Genomic DNA, 12,506 nt, shown 5'->3' with positions numbered 1-12,506 from the left:
ATTGAGGTGGAAGCAAGAAATCATGCAGACCTGTGAACAGAGAAGGAATAGCTAGACATTGTGGGACACCCACTTTTGATTTTTTGTGAGTTTTACAGGGAGTAATAAAACCATATATCTTGACCAAAAATCAGTTTTTTTATATACATCTAACACTGACTGGTTGTAAGAGCCCACAACTCCTTATGTGTATGACTTAAATCTATGAGCTTTAGATGCGCTGGTAAACGGTAACCAGGCTAGCTGCACTCCCTTCCCGCTTCCACTCTTTCTGCTAAGCTGAAGCAAATCACCTCCTGGCCCCTGCTTTGCACCTATCACACAGACATGAGAGTAATATTGATCTTTTAATCTGTGTACAGAGGTTTTCTGATGTAATGCATAGCAGTGGACCTACATTAAACATCATCTGTATGGACAAACACTCTCACCACAAGGGCCAAAGCTGTTCTAGAGATTTTGACCGTGCAACACAATCTTCCTGATTAGATAGAGTGAACACAGCTGTCGTGGAAATAAATCCATCAAGCTTTAACATTTAAGTCACAACAGGCGAGAAGTCCTTCACGGTGCAATATGTAACAGTTGGCCAACTGTCAATATTCTTACACAAAACAAATATAGGGCAGCATATGACTAGAGCAACCGCTTGCTGTAGCTGGCGTTGGCACAGTTAGCTCAGTTAGCTACATGGCTCAGACTGGGACCATGGACCAGGATGGGCTGGAGCTAGCTGGTTAGCATGCTAACTTCAGTAGATATCTCTGCTTTTGTTCTGTTTATCTTCATGTAAACAAATGGTCAACAAATGGTGAATTTGATGATGATGAATATGTGATGGCATAATGACCGGGTGTGAAAAGGGTATTCTTGAGAGGCTGCAAGCAAGGATGAGGCAAAGTTTACCACTCCGCGAAACACGCGATTTCATAAAGGACTCAGCAAGACAACCCTATGTAAGACTAAACACAATCTCCATCATTTAAACAAGTCAAACATAAATCGCACTTTTGTCACAGCAATAGGCACTGTATCTGGATGCTATAATGCATTCCTGACATAAAATCCAACCCTGTGAAATAACATCACAGACCTAACTCATCCCAATGCAGCAGCCTAGATTCGTCTCCTCTCTTTCAACATCTCACAGAGGGGAAAAAAAAAACAGATATGAAAGCTTTGATTGTACTTTATCCTTGAAGTGTGAAAAAGTAAACGAAGCCACAGCAAAGAGAGCGAAAAGAAGGAGGGAAAAAACGGTGGGAAAGAAGCTTCAGGTGTCATCCAGATTCCACAGCCATCCCTTAGTCTTTCATGACCGAATCAAAACATACCCAGTGTCTCTCGTCTTCATTGTCAACCCCTTTACTGCCTCTCCTCCTGCCCCTGCTCCTCCATCCATCCATCAACGTATGTTATTCTAACCTGAAAGCACACACACACACACTCATGGCACATGCTGGGATTACACAAATATTACGCATACCTGCACACATACGAACACACACACCGGCAGGCATCATCACCACCTTTAACCCTTCCTGTCTCCACACTCAAGTCCTAATAGCCACCAGGATGTGAGAGACAGTTTAGGCATGGCCTCTGCCAAGCATGCTGAAACGCAAGAGTTGTTTTTGAGTCAAGCTTTCACTTTCTCAGGTCAAAATGCTTTTCTGCTGAAGGAAGCTCATCGTCATGCAAACTTTGGAAAGGTCTTCGAAAGGTGTTCCGATGTTTCAAGCCGAGGTTTGCGTGCTGTCTCTTCTCAAAAATGGATGACTTTTGTCGACTTAAGTGCTTTGCTCGAGATGCAATTCCAAGCTGAACTTTTCCATTTATCTGCGGGGGTACGGTGAGGTGCCATCTAACTTTAAAACTGTTAGTGGTGCTTGTGTAATAATAAACTCCATCCAATGTTAGAGGTATGTGAACCAAAACACCCTTCTAATGGTAGAAAAACCTAATTTGGGATATTCATGATAATTCTGAGTTTTAAGACCGCATGAGTAACGCAGCCGCTGGCAAGACTGAAACATGCCTTCAGACAGAATTAACCAAGTTACAAACCATTCATGACAAAGATGAACCCTTCAAAAGGTGGTGTGTGTGTATATGTGTGTGTGTACATGTGTATATGGTTAACTGTCTCCCTTTAAGGGCTTCTCCCATCCCCGCTGTGACTAAAAGGATTGTGGGGATTTTTGACGTAATGGCTGAGAGAGAAAACTTCGTTGGGAGCCAAAAGGCAGGGGAGGATTTTTTTTTTTTTAAACATCCGCACCATCCCTAGCCCACCTTCTTCCCTTCTTGTTCATGTCTTCTCCCTCCTCCTCCTCACTGCCCTATCTCTTCATTCTGCTCTCCACACCGATGTGTCTTTTTTAGAGGCTTCAGAGACTCGGTGTCTTATCGAGGCTCCCCAGGTCTACGGGCAAGGATGAGTAGAAGCTACTGTCAACCCCACTCTCTGCTATCAGCCCCGTGGCAGTCACAATGAGGCCGACATGCGTACTCAAGCAAGCACATTTACACAGATACACATGGAAATAAATGCGCACACACACAGGTTTATCATCCCCGAACAAAAGTCTGGTTTAGACTGGAGTCATTTTCCTACAGGGCTGTGGCAGAAAGAAAAATTGTGCTTAATGGACATAATTGTAAAAATGCTCTATGGAAACTGTCAAGAGGAACCAGACCAGTAAATAGAGACTGGGTGAAGCTGACAACGAGCTGACAGCTTATTCAAATAACATGCTGAACACATCTAAATCCTATCCAGGCGATGCACATGAAGTGCATTATTGCCAAAGTGATTTTAAGCAATAAATGATGATAGTGGATTGGTCTTTTAATAAACAGCTACCTTGCTAAATGTGCTTGCGTCTTTCACTGTTACATAAACATTGATTATTTTCCAATCTGTCAACAACTGTTTCATAACCATACAGCAGCCGCAAAGCTATTTGTTTCTCATACTTCCCCTCCAGTCATTTCTGTGCGAACTGTCCTATACAAGAACACTATTGACAAACGGAGACTGTTTATTGTTGAAGAGCAGCTAACCCAGATTGTGCAGTGAGTCACATCGTCAGACATTCAAAACAACATTCCAGCATATCAAATTTTGCGTAAGATCGGTGACAGGACAGACAGACCGAGACAGGCGACAAGAAAAGACATGCAGGCTGTTTAGTTCTTTGTCCTTTGTTCTCCCTCTGCAGGTGTGACTAGCAGACCAGCAACATGAACCACCCCCATTGTTTTAACTGGTGACCGAAGAATCGCATGCACCCACGCACAAACACACTGAATGACTTATTAGGTGCTTGGGATAGAAGACATTTCACTGCCTTCTTGTTAAAGTATGCAAAACTACATGAGAAAGAATGTGTGTGTCAGCAGAGGGTGTGAGGGTTGGGAGGAGGAAAACATGGGTGTGCCGTAGCATGACAGATAAACACATTTCCACATATTAAAAATCCTTTCACCCCAAATGAGCCACAGTTAGCAGGCAGCATCTAAAAATGTAAGAAGCATGCCAGAAAGATCAGCCAGGGTCATCAATCTATATCTTACTCACATGAAGGTTTCCTGGCTGAGAACATCGACTAATATGAAGAGACTTTAATTTAAGTTAACATTTATAAGATGTGTGAAATCATTAGAGACTCCATAAGGCTTTAAGCAATGCTAGATATGTTACACCTCCCCTCGGGGAAATTCATTCCTCTTCATTTGACCCATCCTAACTAATTAGAAGCAGCAGGCACTTGCAGCGCAGCACCCAGTGGCCAACTTCACCTCCTTGGTCAAGGGCAACAGCAGGAGTATTCCCAATATAATTTTGTGGTAGAGCAAAATAGCACACCCAGACAAAAGGCAGCAAATGCAGGGAGAATGAGATCAGTTCCAAAGAAATGTTGTGCAAAAAGATGTTTCACACTTTTCTCCCTCTATTTGTCCTCCTTCTGCTCTTGATCCATCCAGCACGATCAACAAGCTTGTGAGTCTTCTCTCCGTGCTTATTTTAAACTGGGAATATAGCAGAGACTTAATATCTATGAGACTACTTCTCAGACAAAAATGGAAAAAATAACTACTGTATCCAAAATAAGAAGAATATTGCCTTGGTGAGTCGATGCATGTGACATTTACCTCTGTTAACCTTTGTTTTCTGTGGATTTTCTTCGACAGCTGCGGGCAAAGTTAAATCCCAGCTGTTTTACATTGCACAGAGTGCAGCTGCCCTGATATACACAACAGGATGGGATGGAAATCACCTGCAGGATGCTTCAGAGGAGATGTTTGCGTGAGAGCACCGATATCACATATATATGGTGCGAGTTCAAGAAAGAGTGCGTATTAGTATTTCTGTACGTCGCTGCTTTGTTGCACGCACACTCTTACATATGTATACGATGGGGCCAAAGCCTCTGAAACATCGAGGCTGATGACGCCTACATAAACAAGTGGGTTCTGACACTTGTACTAGGACTTCGAACAATGAGGATTATTTCTCTACACCCACCACCACTGGCATGTTCTGGCCTATCTGACAGGCTGTCATCTTAAGCATTGTTCCCACTGTGCTATTGCATCGTCACAAATGGTACGAACAAAAACTGTTTGTGTAGGAGAATAACACAGATTTAAGACAAAACGTCACACTGCAGTGTATAATCTCAGCCACTGGCAACCATCTGAACAGCCAAGCAAAATACATTTGTATTGAATCTACCTACACTGGTGTTACTGTATCAGATTTAGAGCTGCATGCCTCAGTGGCACTGTCAGGCACCTTCAATGGTAGCCCGTCACCATTCCCGTCAAATGCATCATGCTAATGCTAATGATCAAACACTGTGCCAACAGCAACTACCCCTCTTAAAACAATAAGTTGGTCATCTCCAAAGCGGCACTGTCAGTTTTATTGTGCTCCCGACAACACATTATTCAAACTGAAAATGAATGCAACCTTGAAGCTGTTCAACCACCACCAAGTCACAGCTGGGAGCAACTTGGAGGGTTTTTAAAGTTGGTTTAAGAAGTGGGGATGTATTCAAATCACTGGGGGTGCAGTTGTGCAAGTGTGTGTGTTGCACATCCGATTTCGCATGAAGCTTGTACAACATGAGAGTGCGTGTGTGTGTGTGTGTGTGTGGCATCATTAGAGGAAGGTCAGCGTGACACCACGAACACTACTTCATAAATAATGTAAAATGATGCAGGAATTAGACTTTATAATTACACCTCTCCACGGCACTATGGGTGCAGTTTACACGTATGAACTTGGGTGCATTGTGTGCGTGTGTATGTATGTGTGTGTGTGTGTGTGTGTGTGTGTGTGTGTGTGTGTGTGTGTGTGTGTGTTTGTATACGCTCTAATTAGCTCCAAGAGAATAACAGTGGCTATTAAAGAGCAGCATTAGTTACAGCTGTGGACGAAGGAGGCAGCGCAGGACTCAAAATGCCTCAGTTCATTAGAATTTGAGTGGTTTTGTGTATGTGTGTGTTTGTGTGTGTGTCTGTGTGTGTGAATAAAGATAAAACATGTGAGAGAATGGGAGAAAAGAGAAAGACAACATTATGAAATATGCGCAGTCACAGGCTTATGCTGTATTTGTATGAATGAACAGGAGTGAACGGCTCATGTTTATAAAGTGTGCCTGGCAGTGAGCGTACGTGATTGTTGCACTTGTTGCACTCTGCCACTTCCAATCCAGCAGCAGTGACTTAGCTTCAAACAGCACGTGGTATTTGGCTGTTGTTCCAATGACATTTGGAGCTGACCGATAGGGATTGCATGTCACTCCAATTAGGAGAATCTCCCCCCTGTATGGCAAGCTGTTAGACAAACCTCGACTCCTCCCTGCAAATTTGGGGATGAATTATTGAAAAGGGCAAAGCTGAGCACCTTGATGAGGTTGGCACATTTGGCCGGCTGAATGGTCAAACTGACACAGCTTGAGGAAAGAGGAAAAAGGCCACTGCTATCTCAGCAGCTCAGGGTGTAGCCGGTTCAGTGGCTTTGTCTGGAAACCGGGCCTTATCACGCAACCTACTGGGCTTCCACCCAGCTTGCCCCAGAGGTGACCAAAGTTAACATAGTGCAGGTTAACATTCAGATTCCAACAACTGTCCTCGTGGTGAAAGATTTTGGTATTACTGTATCGGGATTGCAAAATGTGAGTCTGCACTGCTCCCAGGAGTCAGTGACAAATAACCTCTTTAAAAATAGTAGCAAATTAGACAAAGTTAACAGCTGAGGAAGAAAAAGAAAGGCTGATGATATCTCAACTGCTCAGAGGAGATTAAAAAATGATTTTGTAGTTGTGACTGCACTCACTTCAACAACTGCAATGTGAAGTATGTAACCTTCACCATTTTATCTCTTGAACAGCCATCCATCCATCCATCCATCCTCAGGTCGCACTGGCACCAGACTTAGTAAGGTACTCCAGACATCTTTGACCCAGAAATGCTTCTCAGTTCCTCCTAGGGTATCACAATATATTCCAATGTCCAGATGAGACATATAATCTCTTCTGGGTCTTCCCAGACTCATTTTCTGGCTCACCTGAAGTCTTGTCACCTAATTTCCAGTGGTTCGTGCTCACTAACGATGAAATGTTGTATCAAATTGTAGTCTCTGGCTTGGCAGCCTTCTTGCCTGTGACTTCAACTCCTGACACCAAAGTAATCTTAAATACATGTAACGTGAAAGTGTGATGCCATGTATTGTAGAAATGTTGATTAGATACATGTGAAATGTACAAAATGTTATGGATGTACATTTTATTCTGGCTGGAAAACCTCATTACAACATTGTCTAGTGTGTGGCTATACAATATGTACAAAGAGTGAGTCAAAGTGTAAATCTGATTGTGTCTTTTGATAAAGATTCTTTGTCACAGCCACTCACAGCTTCACTCAAGTGTTTTCACACAATCAACTTGATAATATTAATGTTACTATTGATAAAGTATGCAGAAAAGAGTGGACAATTGTGTGAAATAATGGGCTTCATAAACAGCTCGGTGTCACAAAAGCTGAAAGTGGCTTTTGATATTCTGTAACACTGCAAGAAAGGGCAACCAGGAAAAAGCAATATCTGACTTCCTCAAGAAAATGTCAGCTGTGCTGTTGGTATTGGGCGGCCATCATAAAGGCACAGCCAAATCAATTGTGCATTAAGATATTGAAGAAATGCATTTCTTTGTTCCCAAAAGCAGACACAGGAAAACAAAACGGCTCCGTTCTTGAAGGTGTTCCTTGGTTTTGTTTTCACAGCTATTTTATCGCCCAGCAACACAGTGTGCCGTGGAGACATTTACTTAAACAACTAAATCCAGCTGACAGAAATCTAATTTACATTTTACTTTTTCTAACATTTCAAAAGCTCTCATTTAATTTGCTTGACAGCTGAATGAAAACATAGCTACAGAGCCGCGCAGATAACTAAACTGTTCAATGCCGTTGTCGATCCTGTGTGTAAAAAAAAAGTCTGCGTGTGTGTTTGAGAAGTAAAGAGTGTGTTAGCCGTCCCCGAGTGTTGATTGAAGCTGCCGATGACAGAACGGTGGCAGTGGCTTCTTTTCTGTCGTGCTCCCCAGGCCCCTGACCCACCTAATTGGTTTGCAGTGTTTAAAAGACCAAACCATCAAAGACGCAACTGTCAGTTTGACTACTTTCTCTTTCAGACTCTGCTCTCTCTATTATTCATAACTGACAAGCAAACTTTATGAAATCCTCAGATAGACGGACGAGGATCCAGACAAGAGTACACGCAGACAAGTTCTGTATGAACTCTTAGGTGATCACATATGCCCACTTCCTCTGCTCACTCACACACACACACACAAACACACACACACAAGTGTAGCAGAGCATTCAAAGAGGGGCAAGTCAGCCAGCACACCCTGACACAGCAAAGAGAATATATGACCAAAGGGTGCTGCATCAGTCTGCCTGTGTGAGAGCATCTGTGGATGTGTGTGTTTGCAAAGAGGAGATGGACAGTGTGTGTTTGCATCTGTGTTTCAAAAAGAGACAGACAGACTTAATGTGTGTGCATGTGAGCGCGCGTGTGTGTGCGTGTTCAAAGCCTTTTCGTATCTCGCCTCTGCACAGACTCTGCACAACTGTTCTGACAGTGCAGAAGTACAAACACTGATACAAGTTCTGTGGGAGTTTTTGCTCCAAACAATACAGAAAAGGCTCATGCTAGTGATCAAAGTTGCAGAATAACCCAAGGAAACATCACTGCATAATCCCAGCCATTAAAAATAGGCTCATAAATTCTTGTTAAACTTTGTTGTGCACGAAAATAAACGTCAAACACATAATGGACTCGGAGGCTTAAATGTTAAATTTAAATCAGGCGAGCGTTTGACACAAAGCCTAAAACAAACAGAAAAAACATGTTCCCGAGCTCTCTCGGTTGCCTCAATATGACTTTTTCCGGCTCCACAAATAGGCCAAACTTCAAGAACTCCTCACACAGCTAAACAAACAGCCGCCTGCTCAGCCCCTTTCACATCAAGATGTCAGCTAACATCGGAAGAAACAGCTAAAACCACAACAAACAGCGAGCCTCTCCTTCCTTCCATGAGTGCATCTGCAGCCCGAGCTTCCACTAATCTCTGCCTACAGCACCTGCCCTGAATGCCATCAAGGCTACGCTGCATAGAATAAGAGGTCAAGTCTGACTTTGATACGGGGGGTCTCAGTGGGGCAAAGCTATCTGCTCCGATCTGAATCCGGTCTTTCTTGTTTGATGGTACGCAATCTCTACCAGACTGGCACTACTGGATACAGCTCAAACCAGGAGAGAACCTGGCTCCAACAACTCCCACCCACACATGTTCAGCTACACACAACAAAGACTGCAAACGCACAGACACACACACACTCTTTTATCCCAGGCTATGTCTCCTCTCCAGGTTGCCAATCAAACATTCATAACAACATACTTTTGGACTTTCAACAACAACATCTCTCTCTACCTGCCTGTCTGTTTCCTTTCTTCTTTATAATATTCTGCAAGAAAAGAAATCACAACATGAGATTTGTCAATATCGCAGAGGAGCCTCTCTTTCATTCTCCCTGTCTTTACTACTGCGATTGTGCTCTGAGCGATAAAGCCTGCCTCTATTATTAGCAGCGTAATAGAGGGCTGTGGTTGTGAGGATCTGACAAGGAGACGATAACAAAAGTGCTTACTCCTCCGTTCTCCCCGCGCTCCTCCTATATCATTTGGAACACAGTCGCAGTGCAGGAGCAGATCATGGCCGGCTAATGGCCTTACAGTATTACTGCTGCCAAAGTAAGCAACACTTATCATTACTCAATTTGTGTGGACATCGTTAAATTTAGGAGTAGATTTGTTATTTCGCTTCTCTACCTTGCTCCAGTGAATAGTTTTGATCATTCTCCACGACTAGATGCCAAATCAAGAACAGAAATTATGAAACAGTTCAGACTTGTCAGACATGTGGAGGTGCAGAGTTGCTCTCAGGATTGAGTTTCCTATTATGGACTCACAGCTGCTTTGTTTGAGATTTCATACCTAGTGGGTTTTGGCAGTTCTCAACCAAAACATGTATCTGCGTTCCCAGAAAATGGCCCCTGGGTGATTTTCCAGACGCATTTATCATCTCTAAATTATTATCTTTGGAGAGGATCCAGTTTGGACACCTGGTGACATCATGTAGTTGAGTCTCAGTTCACTCAGTTCAGGCTTTAGGAGAGTGTTTTCCTCATGTTTCTAAGTATAGACTGGTCAGTTTGACCCAAGGCCAAACACACAGGAATAAACTGAGAGGAGATCCTCCTTAAAGGAAAATTCCACTTTGTTAATATGTGGGTCTTTTTTTTTGTAGTTTTGGCTAGCTATGACAGCAATGTGCTAAATGGTTCATTGATGTCTGATGCAGCATAAAAAAACACAAGCAGTATACACAACTCATGTGAGTCATAAGATCCCTCTAAGATTTCAAGGACAATCATGAACATTGCGATCCAACCAAGCCTCCATTCACTTCAAGTTTTACTTTGCCAAGCATTTCGTCTCACCAATGATGAGCTTGTCTGTTGTGCCTCTGTGGAATGTTTTTGTTGTGACACAAAAACAACATTAAAAATAAAAAAATAAAAAACATAAGCAGTCAGGCGATCAGATTGGTTGTAAACAAGCAAAAGGTTTAGGCAGTTTATTAAGAACACCTTATTTGGAGGAAAGAGCAAATGTGAGTATGTTTAAAAGGTCAATAATACCCATTAATTACACAGGCGCCGAACAACAGTGGCTCAAACCTGAACGCGGACATTGTAGACAGTTTTTAGCTAACATCAGAGCAGCAATTATTAGTAAATTAATCAATTAATTGACAAGCCAATTGGAAGAAAGTTAATCTGCAACTATTTTAATCATAAATTATTTGTTTTATTCATTTTTCAAGCTAAAATGCCAAACATATCCTAGTTTCAGTTTCTTAAGTGTGACAATTTGCTGTTTTTCTGTGTGACATGACACATTATCAAATATCTCTCAAAGATATATTCAGCTTTATCTGTTTTTTTTCCATCCATGTGATCATCCATGTACACTGCTCCTGAAGTGCCTAAAACACCTCGTCAGTAGTCCCACCTTTAATTCTGTGACTTCTGTGACACTACATCAGTGCTCGCTCAGGCATGTGTTAGCTGACTAATCAGTGCAGACTGGGTATTCAGGAGAAGGGGACTTGAGCTAAAACAGAGAGTTTCAGAGGGGAACAGAAAGCTGCAGCACTAGACAGAGAAAACTAACATTTTTTTGAACATTTAAGCATGTAAACCTATTCTAATAGCAACCCAAAATACAATATGAACCATGAATGACAATAATATGTAACCATTAACATTTTTGACTGCTACTCCCACAAAATAAGCATACTGGAGACATCACTATGGTCTTTGTCTTTCAAATAGGTAGAAACAACTCTAATAATCTGATTCTAATCTAATAATAAGTTTGCTTTTTCTTATCACATTCAAAATAAAAACTGGGAGAATAAGACCAAGGAATTTCCCCCTTTTTTTGGGCCAACTTGCGCTGATTAACTTCCGGCAACACACATATGGGACACACCCACACACAGGTAGTATGGCAGAGTAGACGCAGAGTGAGCAATGACCAATTAACATCTCAGTAGACACCAGAACACACCATGGGCCATATCCCAGTTTGTGAAAATATGTGTGAAAGCCTCCTGCTGAGAATGTGTGTGAGTTTTCTCTATTGTTCAGAATAAAAAAAAAAAAAACACACAAGACACAGTTGACAACAAGATAGCACAGACTTATCCCTATAGGCTAATGTGACAATATCATTATTATATTGCGAGTGTCCCTATGTGTTATTTTAGACAAGAGTCAATAACAGCCTACACATGCATGTTTGTGTGTGTGTGTGTGTGTGTGTGTGTGTGTGTGTGTGTGTGTGTGTGTGTGTGTGTGTGTGTGTGTGTGTGTGTGTGCGCGCACGCTTGTACTGAATATGGATCCAACAACAGCAGTAAAGTCAACCGAAGCACAGAGTAGATTTCCAGGGGTGCGTGTATTTGGAGCACTGTGGGCAACTCTGAAAAGCCTTCAGAATGAAAAACAGATGAGTTTTTTCGGGATGCCACCTGGTGCGTGTTTCTGTGTTTGATCCACGTGTATTTGTCAGCTTCCATCTACATGAATATGGCATGAATGTGGCTATTTTTTAAACATTCACATCAAAATGTATACCTTTCCCTATGTGTGTGCGTGTATGTGTGTGCATTGTTTCTAGCATTGTCAAGTGTGTGTGTTCTGCCAAGCCTAAGAAAGTGACATATCGGTGCAGCTTCCTCTATCTATAATTCATAGTGCAGGCTCTAAACAAAGAACAGAGTGTTCGGGCCCCATCAGACATGCTGCGGGGGAACCGACACGGTTGCTAAAGCTGCAAACAAAATATAGCTGGATAGCAAGGACCTGGAGCAAATAAGAGGCATTACAGACTGTGATAGTAGAAAAGAGTGCACACACTGACAGGCAGGCATGCTGACAGCCACATGTGGCATAAGGGACACTCTTTTCTCTCTCTCGCGCTCTCTTTTTTCTCTCTGCCTAGATGGGTTTTCTCTGACCCACATTATCAGGAAACAGACAGGCCGACATGTAAACAGGTCCCAATATGACTCAGTGTGCTGTCTGCACTGAAACAAAGGCTCTTTCAATGCCGCCCTAATTTTCCTTTGTTGTGATAGACACCTATAATCACCCCACACTCACAATCATGCAATATTAAGAAACCAAGCTCCGATCATTCTCGGAGGAAAGATGCAACATTTATACCTGCTTTCTGTTGAGGTTTGTCTCGTCTGCTGCATCTGCTGAAGCTTGTCGAATTAGTCATACTCACCTCTCACAGTCGTGGAAGATGTGGTGGTTAAAAAAGTCATAGTCCCTTTAAAGCTCTACTGCTCAAT

At 42.4% G+C, this 12,506-nt stretch overlaps 1 protein-coding gene across 2 annotated transcripts in view; it reads right to left on the bottom strand.

Annotated features, from left to right (window-relative positions):
* Positions 1-12,506, bottom strand: part of commd10 (COMM domain containing 10) — a 62,723-nt gene that overhangs the window by 27,390 nt on the left and 22,827 nt on the right. The window contains exon 6 of one of the 2 annotated variants that reach the window (XR_005074889.1): positions 1,335-1,425. The exons of the other annotated variant lie outside the window; for it this stretch is intronic. The gene's annotated coding sequence lies outside the window, so the exon portion shown is untranslated. The remainder of the gene's footprint in view (positions 1-1,334; positions 1,426-12,506) is intronic. 2 annotated transcript variants of the gene reach the window in all.

Source organism: Acanthopagrus latus, chromosome 5 (assembly GCF_904848185.1).
Source record: "Acanthopagrus latus isolate v.2019 chromosome 5, fAcaLat1.1, whole genome shotgun sequence".
NCBI classification, from domain to species: Eukaryota; Metazoa; Chordata; class Actinopteri; order Spariformes; family Sparidae; genus Acanthopagrus; species Acanthopagrus latus.
This window is presented reverse-complemented; position numbering and strand designations above follow the sequence as displayed.